This window comes from Microcebus murinus, chromosome 13, assembly GCF_040939455.1.
Source record: "Microcebus murinus isolate Inina chromosome 13, M.murinus_Inina_mat1.0, whole genome shotgun sequence".
NCBI classification, from domain to species: domain Eukaryota; kingdom Metazoa; phylum Chordata; class Mammalia; order Primates; family Cheirogaleidae; genus Microcebus; species Microcebus murinus.
In genome coordinates this window covers 5,024,312-5,045,898 of record NC_134116.1, presented here as the reverse complement: position 1 = coordinate 5,045,898, position 21,587 = coordinate 5,024,312, and the positions used below count along the sequence as shown (strand labels likewise).

General features: G+C 39.2%; 1 long non-coding RNA gene across 3 annotated transcripts in view; it reads left to right on the top strand.

The window, feature by feature from the left end:
- The first annotated feature begins 219 nt into the window (after positions 1-219).
- Positions 220-21,587, top strand: part of LOC142874790 (uncharacterized) — a 79,834-nt gene continuing 58,466 nt past the window's right edge. For 2 of the 3 annotated variants that reach the window (XR_012922411.1, XR_012922410.1), the window contains exons 1-2: positions 220-366; positions 1,542-1,665. This is a non-coding gene — a long non-coding RNA (uncharacterized LOC142874790). Of the gene's footprint in view, positions 392-723; positions 777-1,541; positions 1,666-21,587 lie in introns of all 3 variants that reach the window. The other variant, XR_012922412.1, reaches the window with a different exon arrangement.

Genomic DNA, 21,587 nt, shown 5'->3' with positions numbered 1-21,587 from the left:
GAGGGCGGCGCCGGCTCAGCGCCCTGAGCTCCCTGCTGGGCGCGCGGTCGCCGGCGTCTTCCGTGAGGCTCCGCGCCGGGCGTGGCCGGAGCCGGCGTCTGCCTGCGCGTGCGCCGTGGCGCCCGCCGCGCTGGCGCTCCCGCTGCCGCCGCCCGCCACCTCCCCTGCCCGCCGCTGCTCTGCGCGTGCGCCGCGAGCCCTCGGGAGGCCGCCGCCTCGCGCTGCCTGTGGGGCTCCGTCATGGAGCTGCCGTTTCACCTGCGTGAGACCCGAGTCCCGCAGGCCGCTACGCGGGACAAGGGGGTGTCAGCCTTCCGTACCGGCTTCACCCCTGTCTGCACCCCCTCATCTGCAGTCTGCGGAACGGTGAGGTCGAGGGAGCCTTGGAAAGGTGCCTAGGGAAATGTGTAAGCTACAATACGGGCAGACATAGCTCCACTGTTCGAGGGGACCTAGTAGCAAATGAGTCTAAGTTCCTGAATTTATTCACATTTAAAATATATTACAATTTTCTCTTCTTTAGTAATGCATGAGGAGAAAGTTAAGTTCATTCATTTGTATAAGTTGTTAAGAATTAAGTGAGCCAATTGTGTTGAGAGATACCATTTTTGAGCATTTATTTGCTATGCTCCACATTAATTGATTTCTATAGATTACTTTGTCTCCTATGACAAGCATTTGATATAAGTACTGTCTATTGACATCATCTTCTACTTTCTAAAGGAGAAAAATGAAGGCATGGGACACTAAATACTATTCCCAATGTCACACAGTGGGTGAGTACTAAGATGTAACTCCAGAGTTTATACCCTAACCTGGAATATTTTATTTTTGTCCAGTAATCTATTTTGAATGCTATTTTCTATGTGTATGCTCTATGGATTTTTAAGAACTAAATAGAGGAACTCCACCAAGGACAAATAAGAACATTACTCTTTAGCTATATTTTAAAATATAGACCCATGAAAAAGGGGAAGTATACAACTCAAATCTAAGTGTTATAATGTCACTGATACATTTTTTTCCCTATTTTTTCCAGTCTGTTTTTTTTTTTTTTTTTTTTTGAGACAGAGTCTCACTTTGTTGTCCAGGCTAGAGTGAGTGCCGTGGCGTCAGCCTAGCTCACAGCAACCTCAAACTCCTGGGCTCGAGTGATCCTTCTGCCTCAGCCTCCCGAGTAGCTGGGACTACAGGCATGCGCCACTATGCCCGGCTAATTTTTTTTATATATATATCAGTTGGCCAATTAATTTCTTTCTGTTTATAGTAGAGACGGGGTCTCGCTCTTGCTCAGGCTGGTTTTGAACTCCTGACCTTGAGCAATCCGCCCGCCTCGGCCTCCCAAGAGCTAGGATTACAGGCGTGAGCCACAGCGCCCCGGCCTCCAGTCTGTTTTTATTGGCTGTTTAAAGACAACCATTTGTAATTTATGTAACTTTTCATTTAAGTAACATATATCTTTTCCCAGGACCTAGTTGTAATTTCAATGGAGAGTTATTTTAAAGTACATTACAATTAGCTCTCTTTCTTTCCTGTAATAGACTGTGTCCATGATGTTTTAAGGTTATGTGGACTTACTGTGGATCTAGGACCATGGATATGACTCTGAGATGCAAAATCATGCTGATTCTTAACAGAATAGTTGGTCATAATGAATTGTCAAAGGTAGGTGATACTCAACAATCTTTTAAGTTATGTGGGTATTCTTACTTCTAAAAATGTGTAGGTAAGTAAAAATATTTCTTATGCAAAATATGGAATACCCCTAAAGGGTTTGGGAAACTTTGAAAAATGAAGAAACAGGACTATTAATTCCTTGAGATGAAAGCACAAGCTAAATAGAGAAAACAGAAAGCTGTGATTATCCAAGTCAAATCATAATTACATACTGGATAACAAATTATCTGAGAGAATTTTATGATAGAGCCTAGATTTACTGTAGGTAGAACACATTGAAGGAATAAATTAGGTTTTAAACATACAGTGGGAAATAACTAACAGCTTCCGGGGATGATGTATCTTCAATATGGGTGTCTGAGATTTAAAACACCATTTCAGGTCCAACTCAATTCCAAGAGGGACAGAGTTTAGAACAATGAAGAGAATTTTCTGCTTCATCTAAGCTCTAGGTGCAATTATAGAGCAATATATAGCTATTTCAGAGAGTATCTTAACCAGTGCATGTAGATCCTGGAGAGATGTTCAGAAAGAAGGTTACTCAGTGAACTCTAGTCTTTTGGGAGGAATTGATGATGTCAAGAGACAGCAGTCACCTGCCAATACTAAGTTTGCTGCCCTTGTTATTAATAATGTACCTCCTCGCCCAGTCTAAGAGTATAAAAAAGAAAAGAATTGCTAAAATTCTGTAATTTATACCAACCAAAAATATTCTCTTAGAATGACTGAAATTAATAGAAGTAAATGCAATCATGGAAATTTCATTACTAGCACCAGATTCATTCACCATCAGAAAAGTAGATTTTAGGAAACATTGAGCTAAAAGTGGTATATTAAGCCCATAAAATTCAATAAGGATAAAATATTTCAACAAGACAATTAATGAATCTATAGGAGGAAACCTAAACAAAATAAACAAAACAAACATCATGAATATTATCTCTAAGCAAATATAAGACATTAATAAAAATTGACCAAATACTTATAAAAATAGGGGTACATTTTAGAGAAATGATATCACAGACCAGTTAACTAACCACAGTAAAATTAAATATAAAATCAAAAATAAAAATTTCAAAAGAGTTTTAGCAATTATTTGTGTTCATTTTTTTATTGTTGGGGTTGTTTGGGGAGAGTTCCTACTGTCATTTCCTTAAGTTTTGCATGGAAAAATCTTCAAAATATATTATCAGGTATGTTTTCCATGGATTTTTTTTTTTTTTTTTTTTTTTTTGAGACAGAGTTTCGCTTGTTGCCCAGGCTATAGTGAGTGCCATGACGTCAGCCTAGCTCACAGCAACCTCAAACTCCTGGGCTCAAGTAATCCTTTTGCCTCAGCCTCCTGAGTAGCTGGGACTACAGGCATGCGCCACCATGCCCGGCTAATTTTATATATATATTAGTTGGCCAATTAATTTCTTTCTATTTATAGTAGAGACGGGGTGTCGCTCTTGCTCAGGCTGGTTTTGAACTCCTGACCTTGAGCAATCCGCCTGCCTCGGCCTCCCAGAGAGCTAGGATTACAGGCATGAGCCACCGTGCCCGGCCTCCATGGATCTTTAATATGACAAAAGGAGTACCTGATAAAGCCAGAATATACAGAATAGTAGGAACAAAATTTGGAGTAGGGGAATTGGATCAAGATGGCGGACGAGAAACACCGCCAGACAGAGTGTCTCTGCGGAAAAGACAGATTCTAGCAGAAATTAGAAGAAAGAAGCAAGAAGACGAGCACACAGCGGACGAGGGCCGGAAGGAGGGGTACCTGAGACCACAGAAGACTCCACGGGAGGAGGCTGCGGAGGAGAACTGGAAGATGAGACCGCCGGAGCAGCCTGGAGACCAGCGGCAAAGGGTAGGTGGATCAGTCACCTTTCCCCTTCCCTGCATCTGGGACTGCTGGTGGCTCCCAAGCGTGTGGAGAGACCTCCAGACACCAGCCCAGAGACGACTGCCGCCAACAAGAGGTAAGTCTGTAGCGGACGCGGCACCAGGTGCCCAAATCCCTCAGGGCACCTCCGTGTGCACAGACCTGAGCTGAGCATCAGGCACCATATTGCCTCCTTCTCCCCTCCACCGACCCTACCCGCGGCTGCCCAGAGAGACAATATAGCCACCAGCTGGAGGCACCTCCAGGGAATGAGACCTTCCCTTTTGGGGCCCTGTAGCTGACTGAGGGGAACTCAGACTCTGAGCTCCCTACCCGCCCGCCCTCCCAGGTGCTGCTGGCATGGTGATGCCAGGAGAATGGGGCAGACCCTGAGGCTAAGAGACATAGACCAAGCTTGGGCTCCCTGTGGGTAAATGGGACCAGCACTCCTCTCCCTGGTGGGGATATAGTTTGAACTCTGGGGCACAGAGGTCAGACCTGCAGACCAGATCCAGTGCACCGAGGTCTCGCATTGCCCGGGGCACAGAAGGGATATACAGGAACAGCCTACTGAGGTGTGTGTGCCTCCAGGGGCAGATCAGCGTCCTAGAGGGCAACCTTCCTCCCAAAAGGAGGCCGTGCGCCCAGCCCAGGTGGTGTTTCTGTGCAGGGAACCTCCCCGCTGGCATCACAGTCTGGGGAGGCCTGGTGGCATGTGGTCTGGCCTATTGGCAGAGGCCCAGGAGTACCTGCGGAGTTGGGGACTGTGGAAAGAAGCCAGGCCCGCTCCAGACGGTGGAACTCAGACAGCCCCACCCCCACACGCAGACTTTCTGGCTGAGTGGGGCCATTCCAGTCCCCTCCCTGACAGCTTTTCCTGGAAGCAGAGAACAGAACTTTGACCCCTGCTAACGGCATTGGTGGTGCCTGAGGGCAGGCTTACCCAACCCAGCTCCGCCCAGTCTCTCTCCTAGACCAGCCCTCATTGAGGGGGAGAAAAGGACACACCTGGAAGTCCCAGGGCACCACCCACCACCTGAGGCACTAGAGTGCCCCTGTACAGGAACAACAGCTGATAACAGTACACAAAAACAACAGCATAGCCTGTTCCTCCAAGCAAGAGCCATCTACTGACAGGGAAAACATCCTGCACACCCTTTTCACGGCACCTACTGACTCATTATACAGGAAGTGGTCAAATCTCACCCACAGACACCACCTTACGGCTCAGAAACTAAACAAGGCATGTGAATACCCAAACAAAAACCTAAAGGAAAGAAACAACAACTGATAGACATGGGAAGAAATCAGCAAAGGAACTCTGGAAATATGAAGAACCAAACAGAAAACACACCACCAAAGAGGAGCACCAGCCCCCTAGAAATGGACACCAACCAAAATCAGGCAGCCAAAATGACAGAAGAGGAATTTTGTATGTGGATCATAAGAAAACTCGACAATCTGCAAGAACAACTCAATAACCAACACAAAGAAACCACAAAAAGCCTCCAGGACTTAGAACAAAAGTTCACTAAAGAAATAGACACAATGAAGAAAAGTTTAACCGAACTCCTGGAAATGAAGAATCAATTCAGGGAACTACAAAATACAGTGGAAAGTCTCAAGAACAGGGTAGATCAAACAGAAGAAAGAATCTCAGAGATTGAAGATAACACCCTCAAACTAAATAAAACAGTCACAGAGATAGGGCAGAGAAACAATAGAAAAGAGCAAAGCTTACAAGAGATGTGGGATTATGTGAAGAAACCTAATGTGAGGGTCATAGGGTTACCAGAAGGGGAAGAAGACAACACTCAAGGGTTGGACAAGCTATTTGAAGATATAATAGAGGAAAATTTCCCAGGCCTTGCTCAAAATCTCGATATACAAGTTCAAGAAGCTCAGAGGACCCCTGGGAGATTCAATCCAAACAGGAAGACGTCACGACATGCAGTCATCAGACTGACCAAAATATCAACTAAAGAGGCCCTTGTAAGAGCTGTAAGACGAAAGAAGCAAGTGACATACAAGGGAAAGCCAATTTGAATAACACCAGACTTCTCTAATGAGACTTTACAAGCAAGGAAAGACTGGGGCCCCACTCTCACTATTCTGAAACAAAACAATGCCTAGCCTAGAATCTTATTCCCTGCAAAACTAAGCTTCATATATGAAGGAGAAATAAAGACATTCTGAGACAAGCAAAGTCTCAGAGAATTCACCAAGACAAGACCAGCCCTACAAGAAGTACTCAAAACAGTGCTATGCACGGAACACCATAATAAAAACTCACGAATATAAAAACAACCAAAACCCAAAGATTAAAGGCCAGATAATACAATGGCTCAAGAGAGAAATCAAAGCAACAACATCCAACCCAACAGAATGAACAGTAATCTACCTTACCTATCAGTTCTCTCAATAAACGTGAATGGCTTAAACTCTCCACTCAAGAGACATAGGCTGGCTGAATGGATAAGAAAATACAGGCCAAGTCTATGCTGTCTTCAGGAAACACATCTAACCTGCAAGGATGCATATAGACTAAAAGTAAAAGGGTGGAGATCAGTATTCCAAGCAAGTGGAAGCCAAAAGAAGGCTGGCGTGGCAGTTCTAATTTCAGACGATTTAGTTTTTAAACCAACAAAAGTAGTGAAAGACAAAGAGGGTCATTATATAATGGTGAAGGGCACACTTCAACAAGAAGAGATAACAATTTTAAATATATATGCACCCAACTTAGGTGCACCCAGTTTCATAAAGCAAACCTTACTGGATCTAAGCAAAAGGATTAATAGCAACTCCATAATCACCGGAGATTTCAACACCCCACTGACGGCACAAGACAGATCCTCCAAACAGAAAATTAATAAAGAAATAATGGACTTAAACAAAACCCTGGAACAACTGGGTCTGACTGACATCTACAGGACATTCAACCCAAAATCCACTGAATATTCGTTCTTCTCATCAGCTCACTGGACATTCTCTAAGATTGACCATATCCTAGAGATTTACACAAAGTAAATCTCAAGAAATTTAAAAAAATAGAAACCATACCATGTACCTTCTCAGATCTCAGTGGAATAAAAGTAGAAATCAACCCTAACAGAAACTCACATTTCTACACAAAAACGTGGAAATTAAACAACCTCCTACTAAATGATTACTTCATAAATGAAGAAATCAAGATGGAAATAAAAAAATTCTATACTCCTAAAAAAATAAAAAAAAGAGAAAACCAAATTTAATTATATTAGTGTACTAATGATCAAAGTTAATTTTAATAAAATCTTATAAACAAATCCATCTAATTTTACCCAATTTGACTAAGTTAAGACTTTTATAAACCTTTAACTTTTATATCCACTTAATTTTTAATGATCATTTACATATTGAATAAGTAGTTTCAAAAAAACCAATAAATTAAACAAAATAATGGACTTAAACAGAACTCCAGAACAAACGGCCTGACTGACATTTATAGGACATTCTACCTCAAAACCACTGAATACACATTCTTCTCATCAGCTCACGGGTCATTCTCCAAGATTGACCATATCCTAGGACACAAAGCATGTCTCAAACAATTTTTAAAAAAAAAATAGAAATTATGCCATGTCTCTTTTCAGATCACAATGGAATAAATGCAGAAATCAATCCCAACAGGAACTCTCATTTTTACACAAAGTCATGGAAACTAAACAACCTTCTACCAAATTATCACTTCACAAACGAGGAAATCAAGATGGAAATCAGAAGATTTTTTTGAACTAAATGACAACACACGTTATCAAACACAAGTTAGCAAAACTTATGGGAGGAAAGTTTATCTCCACAAATGCCCACAAACAAAATTATCTTTTAACAAAACTAGGGGCTCCGGCGGGGGCGCCGGCCAGCAGGGCGTGGGCGCCGGGGGCGGCCGAAGGCGCCCGGGTACTATAGGAAAGCGGAAAGGAAAATGCTTTGGACTGGGTTATAGCTTGGAGATTTCTCAGTGGAGGAGACATTTCAGCTGTTCCTACATGGGTAATCTAAAAGGAAGATGAAGTCCTCAGTACATTCTGAAGAAGATGATTTTGTTCCAGAACTACATAGAAACGTTCATCCTCGAGAGCGGCCTGACTGGGAAGAAACACTTAGTGCAATGGATTCAGGGTATTACACTGGTCTTCGGGATTCTTGTAATCAGTCTTCAGCTCATCAAATGCTATAATGTGCCAGATGGCGGAGAAGACGAGCGCGGCGGTGAGCAGCAGCGCCAGCATGTAGCAGAAGGCCGCGAACGTGGACGCCAGGCCGGTGGCGCCGCGGAGAAGGGCGGCGCAGGGCCCTCTGGGTAAAGCGTTCACTTCCCCGGCCACGACCGCCGCTTCCGCCGCCGCCGCTGCCCCGTTTCTCCCTTCAGTTTTCTTTTCAGTCATTAAAATTAGTATGTGTTCAGGTCTCAGGGCTAAAGCAGGTTACAGGGTGAATAAAGTTATTGATAAAATAAATGCTTCTGGCTGAAAATGCTCACCTGTGCTAACAACCAGAGTCATGGAAATTAAAACAAGGTGTAAATGTTCAACTTCTAAGCTATCAAAGATTTTTAAAAAGGAAGATTAAAAAGTTAATGCTCAATGTTGTCAATACTGCTTGCATGCCATCTCTCTCTCCCCCCTTCCCCCTTTTCTTGCTCCTTCCCTCCCTCTTCTTCCCCCCACCGCCTCTCATGCACACACTCACACTCACTCACTTCTTAAGGTTATGTCTTCTCAGCCCTTTCATCTTCCCTCCTTTGAAATGTGGGCATCTACCTGGGATCTGCACTTGGTCTCTTCATGCTTGTTACCTGAGGGTTCTTTGCTGTCATCTCTATGCAGATGACTTCATGTTCCTATCTCTAGTCCTGTAAGAATTCACTCCCCACCTGAAGGCTCTGTAGAAACTATAGATTTTCACTAATCTCATCTTTCCTGCTACCTAAAATAAGCCTCTTTTTTTGTTTGTTTAAAACTTTACAGTTTATGTTAACTTTATTCCTGTCACCCAGGTTGAAAACCTTGTATTTGTTATCAATGAGATAGTTTCATTTCATTTATCTTAAAAGCCAAAGTTCTTCATTTTTGATGATTTTGTTCTAGTCACATTGGCCTCCTTACAATTTCACAAACATGTCAGGCATTCCCACACTTTAGGGCCTTTTTGTTACTTTTCCTTCTAGAAAGTTCTTTCCCAGATCATTTGCAAGCCTTGCTCCTTCACTTCCTATATGTCTCTTTTCAAATATTTTTAAGTGTTACCTTTACTCACCATAAATCGTGAACTAATAATCCTCCCCTCCTGTCTTTCTTACTCGGCTTTAATTTTCTCCATAGTACTTGCAAATACTGAGTATTTGTATTATTAATATTATTGCCTTTTCCATTAGAGTGTAAAATTCCACAAGTACGAGGGATTCTGTCATTTCTGGGTACTGCCTGTACCAGAAATCTCCCTTGTGCCTGGCATGGTAAATTCTTAGTAAATCATTTGTTGAATAAATGAAATGTCATTCTCTAGACAGATCAAACTACTTGTTTTTCCCTGAAAAGGCCCTAAATTTTCTTGCTTCTTTATCTAATTTGTTGGATGCTGACATTAACATGAATATGGATTTTCTTCTGTCTTGTCTTTTTTTTTTTTTTTACTTCTACCTTTTCTTTAAACAAAAGTGAAACTATTGATACATTTTTCTTAGGCTATCACAAGTGGCCCTTTGTACTTAGGCCAGTTCCCCCTCTATTGCCTGTTTTCTTTTCTAAAGAGAACAAAAGTTTAGAGTAGTTGGATTATTTCTTTCTGAATAATCCTGAAGAAGAGATAATTTTGGAGGACATGTGTATTTTATTTATTGGTTCTTGAATAGATATGTACCCACTCGCTGTAGTGCAGTAGTCCCTCTGTATTCAGGGTGGTATGTTCCAAGACTCCCAGTGGATGCCTGAAACTGTGGATGGTACTGAACCCTATTTATGCTAATAGCTAGGCAGTGTATATAGCATGGATATGCTAGACAAACAGATGATTCATGTCCCGAGCAGGACAGAGAGCACACTGGTGTGAGATTTCATCATACTATGCAGGACGGCATGCAATTTAAAACCTACAAATTGTTCACTTCTGGAATTTTCCATTTCATATTTTCAGACTGTGGTGACTGTGGGTAACTTGAACCATGGATAAGGGGGACCTATTCTACTTAGATGGCTCCTTCTACCCACCAAATTGTAAAAACATTTACAGATTTGAATAAAAGAAAAAGGTTTTGCACATGTTAAAACAAAAAAACAAAACAAAACTAATACTTATGTTGTATAACATTTTTATTAAAAGAATTTTTGTATAGAGTTGTTTTTCTTTCATCTAGAAGTTTTAATTACACGTACTAATCATAATGTCAACTCTCAGAAAAACCTAGTAAGTTAAAGTAACTTTGAACTGTTAGTCACCGATTTCATTAGTATTCCTAAATATAAAGCTATGAAGGTATAAACTTAAACTTATATTTAAGAACTGATGTTCTAGTATTTTACCTTATGAATGAACCATTTATAAGGGACATATAATGACATTTTATGATCATCTTTTTTTTAACTTAACATAATGACTTTAAGATTTTAAATTACATGAAAACTTTATTTGTATTTATTGCATTTGTATTTACCTAATTCATCTATATTAGCAGCTTACTTAGATCTTCGCTATTTAAAGTTTAAGTTACTTTTTTATTAACCATTTTATACCCTGTAAATTAGATATATGTAACAGAACACGAATTAAAATACAAACTCAAATCTTATCAGAACCAATAAGCATTTTAATAAGACTTGTTATTTTAAATAAATATAACATCACTTCTAAATTTTGTAAACATAGTAGTCATTTTAGAATATCTTGTTTAAAGGTATTAGCTAATTAGATCCTTCCAAAACATCATATCCCCAAACAAAATCTATTGGCATTGTAGGCCTTAAAATGTCTCTGGCACTCAAAGTTTGGGAGCAAAGGCCACTGTTCTCCTAAAGGCTTGCTGAAAATTTACTGACATTAAAATTAATAGGATTAATAAGAGAAAGACTTAAAACTTATACATGGACACCTTTAGAATGAACACAAAGATTCAGGGGAAATTGTCCGTTTTTTATGTTTAAAGTATGGACAGCTGTGTAGAAAGATGATCGGACAAAAAGGATATGAGCTAATTCTAACAGGCTTAGTGGCAGAACCAGCAAGGCGTTTTATATTTTGCTTGGTCTCTTGAGTGTGCATTTTTCCCTTCTGGGTGTAGGACAAAGCCCTTTCTGGCATGGATTTTACAGTAAAACAAAGTAGGTCAGATAATTGTTTTATGGCCATTTTACATAGAATAATTTTAGGTTTTATGGCTAGCTTCAGGGAAGAATTGGCACAAGAGGCAGGCAAGGTCAGAAAATTTTGCTTCTGAAGGCTTTACTTTAAGCTAGTTTTTTTGAATCCCATCAACATAAGATCTCCTGGCTGTGGAAAAAACCTTTAGCATCAATTGTTAGCACCTCAAACAATGATACAAAGTGGTAACATGCCTTTTACATGAGACTCAAGATTAAACTGTTTAAAAAAAAAAATAATCTAAATGGTCTCAAAACAATTTTTAGTGCATAAACTTGAGCACATTTATAGAGTAAGATTACTTTGAGATTCTCATGGATTTTAACCATCATTCAGTTTTTATCTTAAAATGTTATATAAAAATTAATAATTTAGAAAAAAATTTTTTTTCTAGGCAAAAACTCTATTACAGTAACACAATGTAATCATCACCAGCTAGATTGTAAAGAGTAGGACAAAAATGGACAAGACCAAGGTAAAACTAAAGCTTTCAATTTGAGTTCTTTACAACTTTCAGGACAACTTTGAATCCCTCACAGTACTGTTAATATTAGATGATAGTGAGTTAAACACACCTTGTGTACCTCTCTACAGGCATTCAATCAGTGGAAGTAAACTATATCTGCAGTTAGGATTAAAAGACCAAAACAAAAAAAAATTTTTTTATACACCTTTGATGATTAAATTTTGTTTTTTGCTCTACTTGGTGTAAGGCTGGTGGCGGCCCCCTCCCTTCCCTAGATCAAAAAGAAAAGAGACACAGAGAGAGAAAGAGTGGGGGCCAAACCACGTGGCTTTATTATACACTCGTGGACGAGGTCCTGGGGCCCCAAGAGAGGGGGCCCCAGAAGTCGCCACTGTTTGAAGGGGCTGAGGCCTTTTATACCCTTTGGGCCTGGCTAGGGACTTTTGGCGGGAAGAGCTGGGGATTTTAGGAGGGGCTGGAGGTATTCGTGGAATCCAGGAGCCAAAACTTTCTTATCCAGGTGGACATCTGGGTGTGGATCCTCTCAGCGGGACCTGGCAGTTTTGTCCTTGGCCGGTCTGGTCTCATGAGCCTTTTTGATCTAGGGAAGGGAGGGGGCCCGCCACCAGCCTTACAATAACACCTATTTATTTATTTATTTATTTATTTATTTATTTATTTATTTAATAATATTGTAGGGCAGAGGAAGAGCAGAGGAATTTGTAGGGCAGAGGGAGAAGGGCAGAGGAATTTTTCCAATTGTCGGGAATTTACTTGGGTGGGGCAATGAGCTAACTGCAAACTTTTGCTTCTGGTCATTGCTTGCTTGCTGCACCGCTGTAAGGGGAATTATGGGATGAGGTCACTGAAGCATGGGCGACTGGCCCATCAGGCAATAGAGGGCAACCAACCCGCCAATTATTTCAAAAGGCAATAGTGGGCAACCAATCATTTTAAAGGTCAACGCATGATCCATGCATGATCAGCTTGTGCGCAGCTTGTGCGCCATGGGGATAAAAGGCATGCCATTGTTCCGGTCGGGGTCCTTGCCTGCAAGGGTGGCCACTGCATTGGTGCTCTGGGGCTGGGACCCTGGCTAGCCAGAAAATAAACCTCCTCTTGTGTGATTACATCCTCGGTGACTCTGTCTCTCTGTCCGGTAATGCTGTGGGTATCCCGACTGTAACAATAACATAGCTTATTTACCAAAGGTTACTAAATTCACATGAAGCATTTGGGTTTAATTTATGAGCGCTCCCTTAATTAAAACAGTCCGAAACCTATAAGCACAAACATGTAATACATGGACAGACATAAAACATACCCAAACATATACACTCTCTCACACACATACATACACACAAAGTTCTGATAAATTTTACCCTAGAACTTTAGCCATGATATAGTAACACAAACTCACCAGTGTGTAAAAGAAAGCTGGATCTAAATTTCTTCTGATGAGACTGGAACTTGTTTACATGGCAAACTTTAGTTGACCTGATAGGTAGTTAATTAGGCCTGTGGATCAAAGTTTTGGGTAAAGCAGTTTCTATGGATGGCAGTTTGATTTTTTTTTTTTCCAGAAATGAGTTTTCTATGTTAGCATTTTAGCTAGAACTGGCTGCTGGGTCTCCAGGTAGCCTTTCAATTGTAAATACCACAAACAATGAGTTATCTTAACATCAATAGAAAAAGTTTGCAGATTTTAAGAGTAGCCAGAAAGGAGGAGAGACAGATAGATTGAGACATTTTAATAGTGGGGGGTCGACCATTTCAGCTCTGAATTTTTCTTGATGTAATTTTGCCCTTTCTTAAAAAACTTGTGCACAAGAATTAGCTATAACCAGCTGGAGCCCTAGAAAACCTGGCATGCCTTTGAATCTTTTCATTTACAAAAATACTTGCAAGTAGAGATGCCACAAACCAACTGGGGTGCCCAACAGGAGTCATTTTCCTTGCCCTTCTTTGTTCTTAAAGAATTTGTTTCTCATCATTTTTTTTGTTTTCAAGGAACCAAACTGTGGTCTAGGGTTTGGTGTAGTGGATCAGAGTGTGCTGCTTGTGGGTGGGACTCCTCAGTGTTTCACCATTGAGTGGGTCCCACCCTCTTACGTGTCTCTGTTTCTCTCTTGGGGGTCTAGTACCTCCCAGAGGGCTCAAAACACGGAGTGATCAGCTCTTATGCCCATTTCCTGACCCAGCCTTCTTTTAATTAATTTGTTGGGGGGTTCCCTGTGTGGCTACTCGAGCCCCAGGCAACTCCCATTCAGGGCCCTGGTCGCCCAGGGCTGCCTTAGGTCTGGGAGGAGAAAGCTGCCCCTTATCTTCGGAGCTGAGAAACTCAGTCTCTCATCTATCTAAGAATAGCACAGTTGGGTTCCTTGCGCAAATGCGCAGACAAGCCAATTGAAACTAGTTTTGAGAGGAAAAAGGCAACGGAGAAAGCCCTTTAGAGTGCACCTCCAAACCTAAATTAGGATCCCAAACAACAATTCCTAGGAAAAGAACCAGCTCAGAATAAACCAAGACCATCAACCAAAAGCAGGAGGCCCGGATCTCTGGAGGACTTACCAGTTCCCGCCAAAGAAGCTCGGAGTCAGAGGCCTAAAAGGGCCAAGCCGGTACCTGGCGCCGAGTCCGGCTGCTCCTTAGGCGGCCCTGAGTCTTCTCTGAGGTCCTGCCGGCTACGCCAAAATTGTCAATGGAAAAAAGCCAAACTCTGCAAAATAATTTTAAAGAGATTTATTCTGAGCCAAATTTGAGGACCATGACCCGGAGCCACTGCCAAGAGGCCTTGGGCAAGTGGACTCCTCAATAAGTTTTATGCATTGCATTTTCATGTTAGGACACTTTAGTTTCTATTAACTTAAAGACTATTTAATCACTATTTTGCTTAAACAGAACCCTATATTCAACAACAGAAACTACTCTTTTCCCAGTGTTGTCCACCTCAAAAAATAGCAACAAAAAAGCTTAAAGACCTTTTTGTCTCCTTTCATTCTTATTAGTAAATGATTTCAATTATGCCTTCAAAATATTTATTTTAAGCAGCTCATAAGTTTTTCCATAGTAGAAAATAGTTTCTTCTGAATCTTTCTTGAATCATTTATGGTATACTACCATTACCATTTGACTGCTGACTTCATATAATTACTAAAATATATCATTCCAATATCATCTTTATAACCTTATTTTACTCCCTTATTTTGCCAAAGAAGGTTTGAGGTGAATTAATATTAAAAAATCACATGTAAAATAGGACAATCATATGAAAAGTATGCATTTCAAAGGCCTTATATATAACAGAAACATCAAGATACTAAGTTACAAATTTAGATGTAACATAAACTACAATTTGGCATTAAATAAGCTATATGTAACATCGATATGCAATGGACTATATGGTATTAATGCTAAATTTTACTTTTAAAGAGTATCAATTTCACCCATTACATTAATATGCAGATTTCTTGCTTATGAATTATATTAACAAATCCATGAATACATTAGATTCTCTAGGTTTTCTGTCAGTCTTTGCATTAGGCACTGTTTTTTTTTTTTTTTTCAGGAAATTATGAGGGTACATTTTGGTTACATGTTATGACTTTGCCACATCCCAACCATGATTTGAGACGTGTCCTTCCCCCCCTACAATGCTCACCACGCCCATTAGTTTTGAGTTTACCCACCCCCATCGTCCCCTACCTCCAAAGAATATTACTACTGTCTGAGCACCTTAATGTTGATCAGGCAGTGCCAGTTTGATGGCAAGTACATGTGGTGCCTCTTCTTCCATTCTTGTGATACCTCAGTTGGGAGGTAGGCGCTGGTTTTGTGATGCTTACTTTCTTTTATCGTTAAGTGCAAGACCTATTTCAAAGTTCCCTTTCCCCTACCCTAATTGCAGAGGAATACAGGCTAAGAGAGCAACATTTATTTGCATCACAGTTATAAGACTTACCACAAAGGAGCCATTGTCCGTGATTAAGCACAAAGTCAGCCAGCACATTTCAAAGAATTCCAGAGTATAACTTTTATAAATAATACTGTAATAAAATCATGGCAGTTTAGAGTAAAAAATAACCACTTGCCAACCAAGGAAAATAACATTGTTCTCAAATAGGTCCAAATATAATGAAAATGAACAGCTTTATTCATATGATGTACTAGATGGGCTTACGTATGCAGAAGTTGATTAATCAAAACTAACAGAAGAGTTAGAACCCGTAACAGAAAAAAACAGAAAACATTTCCTTAAACATGTCTTGTAAATGGCTTTTACTATTTGTTTAGTGAAAAATGTAGTAGATTGTTTTATCGGATCTTCATGATCATGTGTTATTTAATTTGATAAATAGTACATGTTTATACATTTAAATTGTGGCTAAATACCTTCTTATGTAATATTTATAAATTTCACAACTTTTCTGTTTTTTCCAAGTAATTTTAATACATATTTCATTGACTAGCATCTAACTGTCTCTTCAAGACTCTGCAGATCAAACTAGAGCAAACCAAGATCAGCAATGTTTCTTTATTCATTTTTAACAAAATATATTTGTCTATTTGTGAATTTATATATATACATATCTATCTTTATTTATCTATCTATATGCATATCAAAGTTTAAATAATCCAAAATGCATAGAAAGAGAAGTGGTATACTTTTTTAACCCCATAAGTTTTTTCATATATTTTCTTCATTTTATAATAATGATGATGATGATGGCTAATATTTACTGAGCACTTATTATGTTCCAGAGAGTCTTTAAAGAGTTTTACAATACTAAGTTAATATTTATAACACCATAAGGCAATTACTATGAATATTAATATCTCCATTTTACAAATGAGTGAACTAACCCATAGAAAAGTAAATTACCTTGCCCCAGGGCCAAGCCTCTTTAGATCCATTCATTCACTCATTCCTTTCAAAATATTAAGGAGATACAAATGTTTTTGTTACATGAATAGCTTTTGTGCTGGTTGTGTCAGGGCTATAAGTGTACCTATCACAAAAATAGTGTTTGTTGTACCCATTAAGTAGGTTTTTGCCTCTCCTCTGCTTGATTTCCAATGACTTTTACCTCCCTGTGTGCACATATGTGCCCATCCATTAATTACAATTTATTTGAGAGTTCATGTAGTGTTTGTTTTTCCATTCTTTAGATACTTCACTTAGGATAATGGCCTCCAGTTCCATCTAAATTGCTGCAGAAGGCATTAATTCATCCTTTTTATGGCTGAATAGTACTCCATGGTATACATATAGCACATTTTGTTAATCCACTCATGCACTGAAGGGCACTTGGGTTGATTCCACATCTTTGCAATTGCAAATTGTGCTGCAATAAAAATTTGAGTGCAGGTGTCTTTTTGATAAAATGACTTATTTTCCTTTGGGTAGTTACCCAGTATGGGATTACTAGATAGAATGATAGGTCTACTTTTTATTCCTTGAGAAATCTCCATATTGTTTTCCATAGAGGTTGTACTAATTTGCAGTCCCACCAACAGCATATAAGCATTCCTTTCTCTCTGCATCCACACCAGCATCTATTTTTTGAGGTGTGGCTTTTTAATAAAAACCATTTTTAACAGGGGTGATATCTCATTGTGGTTTTAATTTGCAATTCCCTGATGATTAGTGATGTTGAGCATTTTTTCGTATGTGTGTTGGCCGTTTGTGTACCTTCTTTTGAAAAACTTCTGTTCATGTATTTTGCTCACTTTTTAATGGGGTTATTGTATTTTTTTAGCCTATAAGTTTTTTCATATATTCTCCATATAACTCACATGATTCTAATGTCTTATTGTATACTTTCAGAAAAAAGAGACATTTATTATTGGGATATATTTCATCAATAAAGCAAGTAAGCTCTTAGCACTGTAATTTTTTATATAAGAATTTTACATAATAAAATGTACAGATCTTATGTAATTCAGTAACTTTTGAGAAAATTATATATTAATATAACTATCAATCTAATAAAGGTATAGAATCTATCCATCACACAGCAAATTCTCTTTTGCCTCAATCCAGATAACCCTTCATCCCTACCAAAAATATACTAAAATATCATTCTTATTTCAATCATAAACTAATTTGCTTGTTCTTGAAACACGCATATGTATGTGTACGTGTATATACTGCTAAATGAAATTTATGATAGGCCATTCTCATGGACTAGATTCCTACACTAGGCCCCAACAGACCAGACTAAATCAGAGTGAAGTCAGGCCGGGCGCGGTGTCTCACGCCTATAATCCTAGCTCTCTGGGAGGCTGAGGCAGGCAGATTGCTCAAGGTCAGGAGTTCCATACCAGAATGAAGTCACTCATCAAACTGAAACATCTAGTTTAAACAAACAAATGGAAATTCATAGCAACCAATCAGAAGGGGCCCGGTTTACTTCAGAGAGCAGGATGAAGTACCCTCTGTTTTTATCTTATAAGGAAAGAAACTTTGAAATGACCAATCTGTTTGCTTTGTTTCTTCTCTTTTTAAAGCCAATTTCTGCCTAAAACCCAACCTCTACTTCTTAGCTCACTGGAACACCCATTCTATATTATATTATAGCATGAGCTATTGCTCAATTCTATAATCACTAATAAAAGCCAAGCATCTTTAAGTTTGTTATAATCTCGTCTTTTGACTATATCTATAGATTTGTCTTAGAAGCATATGAACACATGAAGTGTACACACACAATGTGTACTTTTTAATGTCTAGTTCCTTTTGTTAAATGTGATCTTAGAAGATATGTGCATGTTGTGTGTGTCTATTGATTATTCTTTTTTGCAGAGTAGGATTCCATTGTATGACTATTCCACAGTATTTATCTCTTCTCTTACTCAAGTACATTTGAATGGTTTACAGTTTTGACTGTTAAAAGATAAACTGTAGCACATTAAAATATTGAAGATTTTACTTGAGCATCCAACAATTTATGAATCAGGTAGCCCTGGACTTCAAGTGGTAATGGGCTCCAACAAAGAGGCCCGAGGAATGCTTTATAAGGTGAACATGAAATCAAAGCACAGAAAATATTTGATTGGTTAAAGTGGTGCTGTTGCATTACTTGGGAAAGCCCCAAGTTAGAAGTTTGCTGGTGATTTCATATAATTCTAGAATGTGATCATTTATACTGAGCTGGTTTCTAGTTTGCTTACGTAGGAACTCGTGGTGTTATAGAGTGATGAGGTCACTGCCCCCCCCTTGCATAGAACCCAATACTATCACACCTGCTTTTGAGAAAAGGCAAGCTTTATTGTGAGGGTGACCATCAAGGAAATAGGAGACACAGCTCAAATCTGTCTCCTCAAGTTGGGGTCTGGGACAAGTTTTAACAAGGGATAGTACTAGGAATTTTGGCCTGGCAGGGTCTGATTGGAGTGCTTCAAATTTTACCATTTATAATAGGAAAGTTGAGGTAGACTTTTTAGCACAAGATTTTCCTGGCCAACAGACCCCTCACTTCTGAATGGGTTCCAGAGTTCAAGTTCCAGTCATGTTCTGGTCTTCCTTGTTCTGTGGGGAGGAAACCTTGGTTCTGGGTATCATTAGAGGCCAAAGCTTTTTCTGTCACGCATGCCCAGGCAACATGACTTGACATTCCATTGTCCAAAAAACAAGGCCAGTTTGAGCTGGTCTTGCAGTTACAAAGGCACTTCAGCCACCTCAGCCTAATACCTTCCCAATTATTATTTCTTTAAAGAAAAATTCTCTCCTTTAGGATAGCCTCTCATTTGTTCTTAGGATGAGCTCATAGTTTTATCATAACTCTTAAACATCCAGTTGAGACAACATCAACATGTTTGACTAGTAAACCCAGGTAGAATAAATGCTGTTTATCCACACTATATTTAATGCTGACAGCTCAGAAGCATGCCTGTTTTAATTAAACTACCAGACTTAAACCAGCTTTCTTTGACCAAAGATTTCTCAGACCAGGCAAACTTGAAAAATATTTGGGTTAGTTTCTGTTTTTCTAAGAGTTTTATAAATATTTCATTTATATAAACACTTATTTTCTTTAAACTAATTAAATAAAGCTCTATTAAAAATTAATCTTGGCAATATCAGTCATAGGTTTAAAAATTTATACATACAAGGGCTGTCAGAAAGTATCCAGCCATGTAATATGTTCTTGTTATATTAACAATGGCTGGATACTTTCCAGACATCCCTCATACGTACATACATACATAAGACATACATGAACACATCAACAGGAACAGATCTTAGAGTTTTCATTCTAAATTTTTAGGCACATGCCAAGTGGAGTAAATAAGAACTCAACAATTTATAAAAGAACATTTGCAACTGAATTGTGTTTCTGGCAGATGGATCAAGATGAAATTACCTGCCCAGATGGCAAAAGCTTTTCAATAATATTTGTGGAAAAGACTTTTACAATTTTTTATTTGCCCAATTTCCAAATTGCTCTATTTTTCTGATGAGACATCTTCTCCCAAATTTGCATATCAAAGAGATATCCCTCAGGTGCTAGAGGGGACAGGATGGAAAATTTACATCTGAAACTCAAAGAGCTTAAACTTCAAGCTTAAATATCATCATTTGGCAAAAGAAAACAAAAAAGTATAGAAAAGGGCCCAGTTAATTTAAGACTAAAAAAAGTACCTTAAACAAAGGTAAGTTTTGTGATGTAGATGTAAGTCAATACTTCCTTAATTTTTTAGTGATTTAGTCTCCCTCTTTTCCTGGTGTAGAGAGTGGACCCTTACAAAAGGAGATTGTGTCTGACATGTTCAGGATTTCTTGATTTCCAGTGGGCCCTATTGGTATATAAATTTATTTAGGTTAAAACGTCTTCATGGTAGTCACTGTAATTCTGTTGTCTTTGGTAGTGTTCACCCATTTTTCTAAAAAACACAGGGTCTGGGTATTCCCAGTTAGAATCCTAGACTCTTTGGATGCAGATGAAACCATTATTACCTGTCTCCCCAAAACCTTACCTACCTGAGGCCTCTTCATGGACACAGTCTAGTTTAAGTTGAACTAGTCCAGCTCTGAAACTAATCGATATTTTTTAAATGCTCAAACAGAAGCAAAGAGTTCTGGCAAAAAGTTGTGGAGCTTGGGTCCAAGAGCATCTTACTGGCAGGAACTTTCAGATGTGCAGTGAGAAAGCAGTGACCACAAGGGCCCAATGTGTACCCTTTGAGGTCCCACACTGCTCCCAGGGGTCGTTGTCAGGGTTTTCTTTTGAGTATCTCTCTGACATCCAAACTGCTTAAAGGTACAATGAAACACATTACAATATTAAAGGATTTACTTGAGCATTCAGTGATTCACAATTGGGCAGCTCCAGACTACAAGGAGTTTGGAAGTTCCAAAAAAGGAACATGGGGGAAGGGAGGATTTTAAAAGGTGAATGTGGAAGAAAGGCAAAGAAAATATTTGATTGGTTAATTAGGGCAATTGCCTTTTTTGTGAAATTTCCTAGTTAGAGTTTAGTTGGTAATTTTTGATTTGGGAAGCTTAGTGGAAAGTTCCTAGTTAGGATTTAGTTCATAGTTTCTGATGGCCTAGAATAGGACCATTTACACTGAATTGCATTTTGGTTTGCTTATACAAGAACCTAGGGCACTGGAACCACTGCAGACTAATGGCCTCCCATTTATTTACTTTTATCATGACCAATGTCATGGGTTGAATCATATACCACCTAAAATATGTTGAAGTCCTACAGTACCTGTGACTGTGACCTTAATAAGAAATAGGCTCTTTGTAGATGATAAAATTAAGATAAGGTCATTAGGGTGAGCCCTAATTTAATATAATGATGTCCTTATAAAAAAGAATATCTAGACATAGAGACAGACACAGGGAGAACCCCATATATAGAGAAGTGATACATTTTAAGTCGAGGAAAACTAAATATTTTCAGCAAACCACTAGAAACTGGAAGAGAGACATGGAAGAGATTTTTCCCTCAAAGACTTAAGAAAGAGTCAACCCTGTCCAACACCTTGCTCTCAGACGTGTGTCTCTAGAACTGTGAAACAATGCATTTCTGTTGAGTGAGCCGCCCGGTCTGTGGTACTTTGCTATGGTAGCCATAGAAAACAAATACAAGCATCAAAGACATTGATTTAATTGAAATTTATAGATAACTTCACCTACCAATAGAATGTACTTTCTTTTCAAGTGTC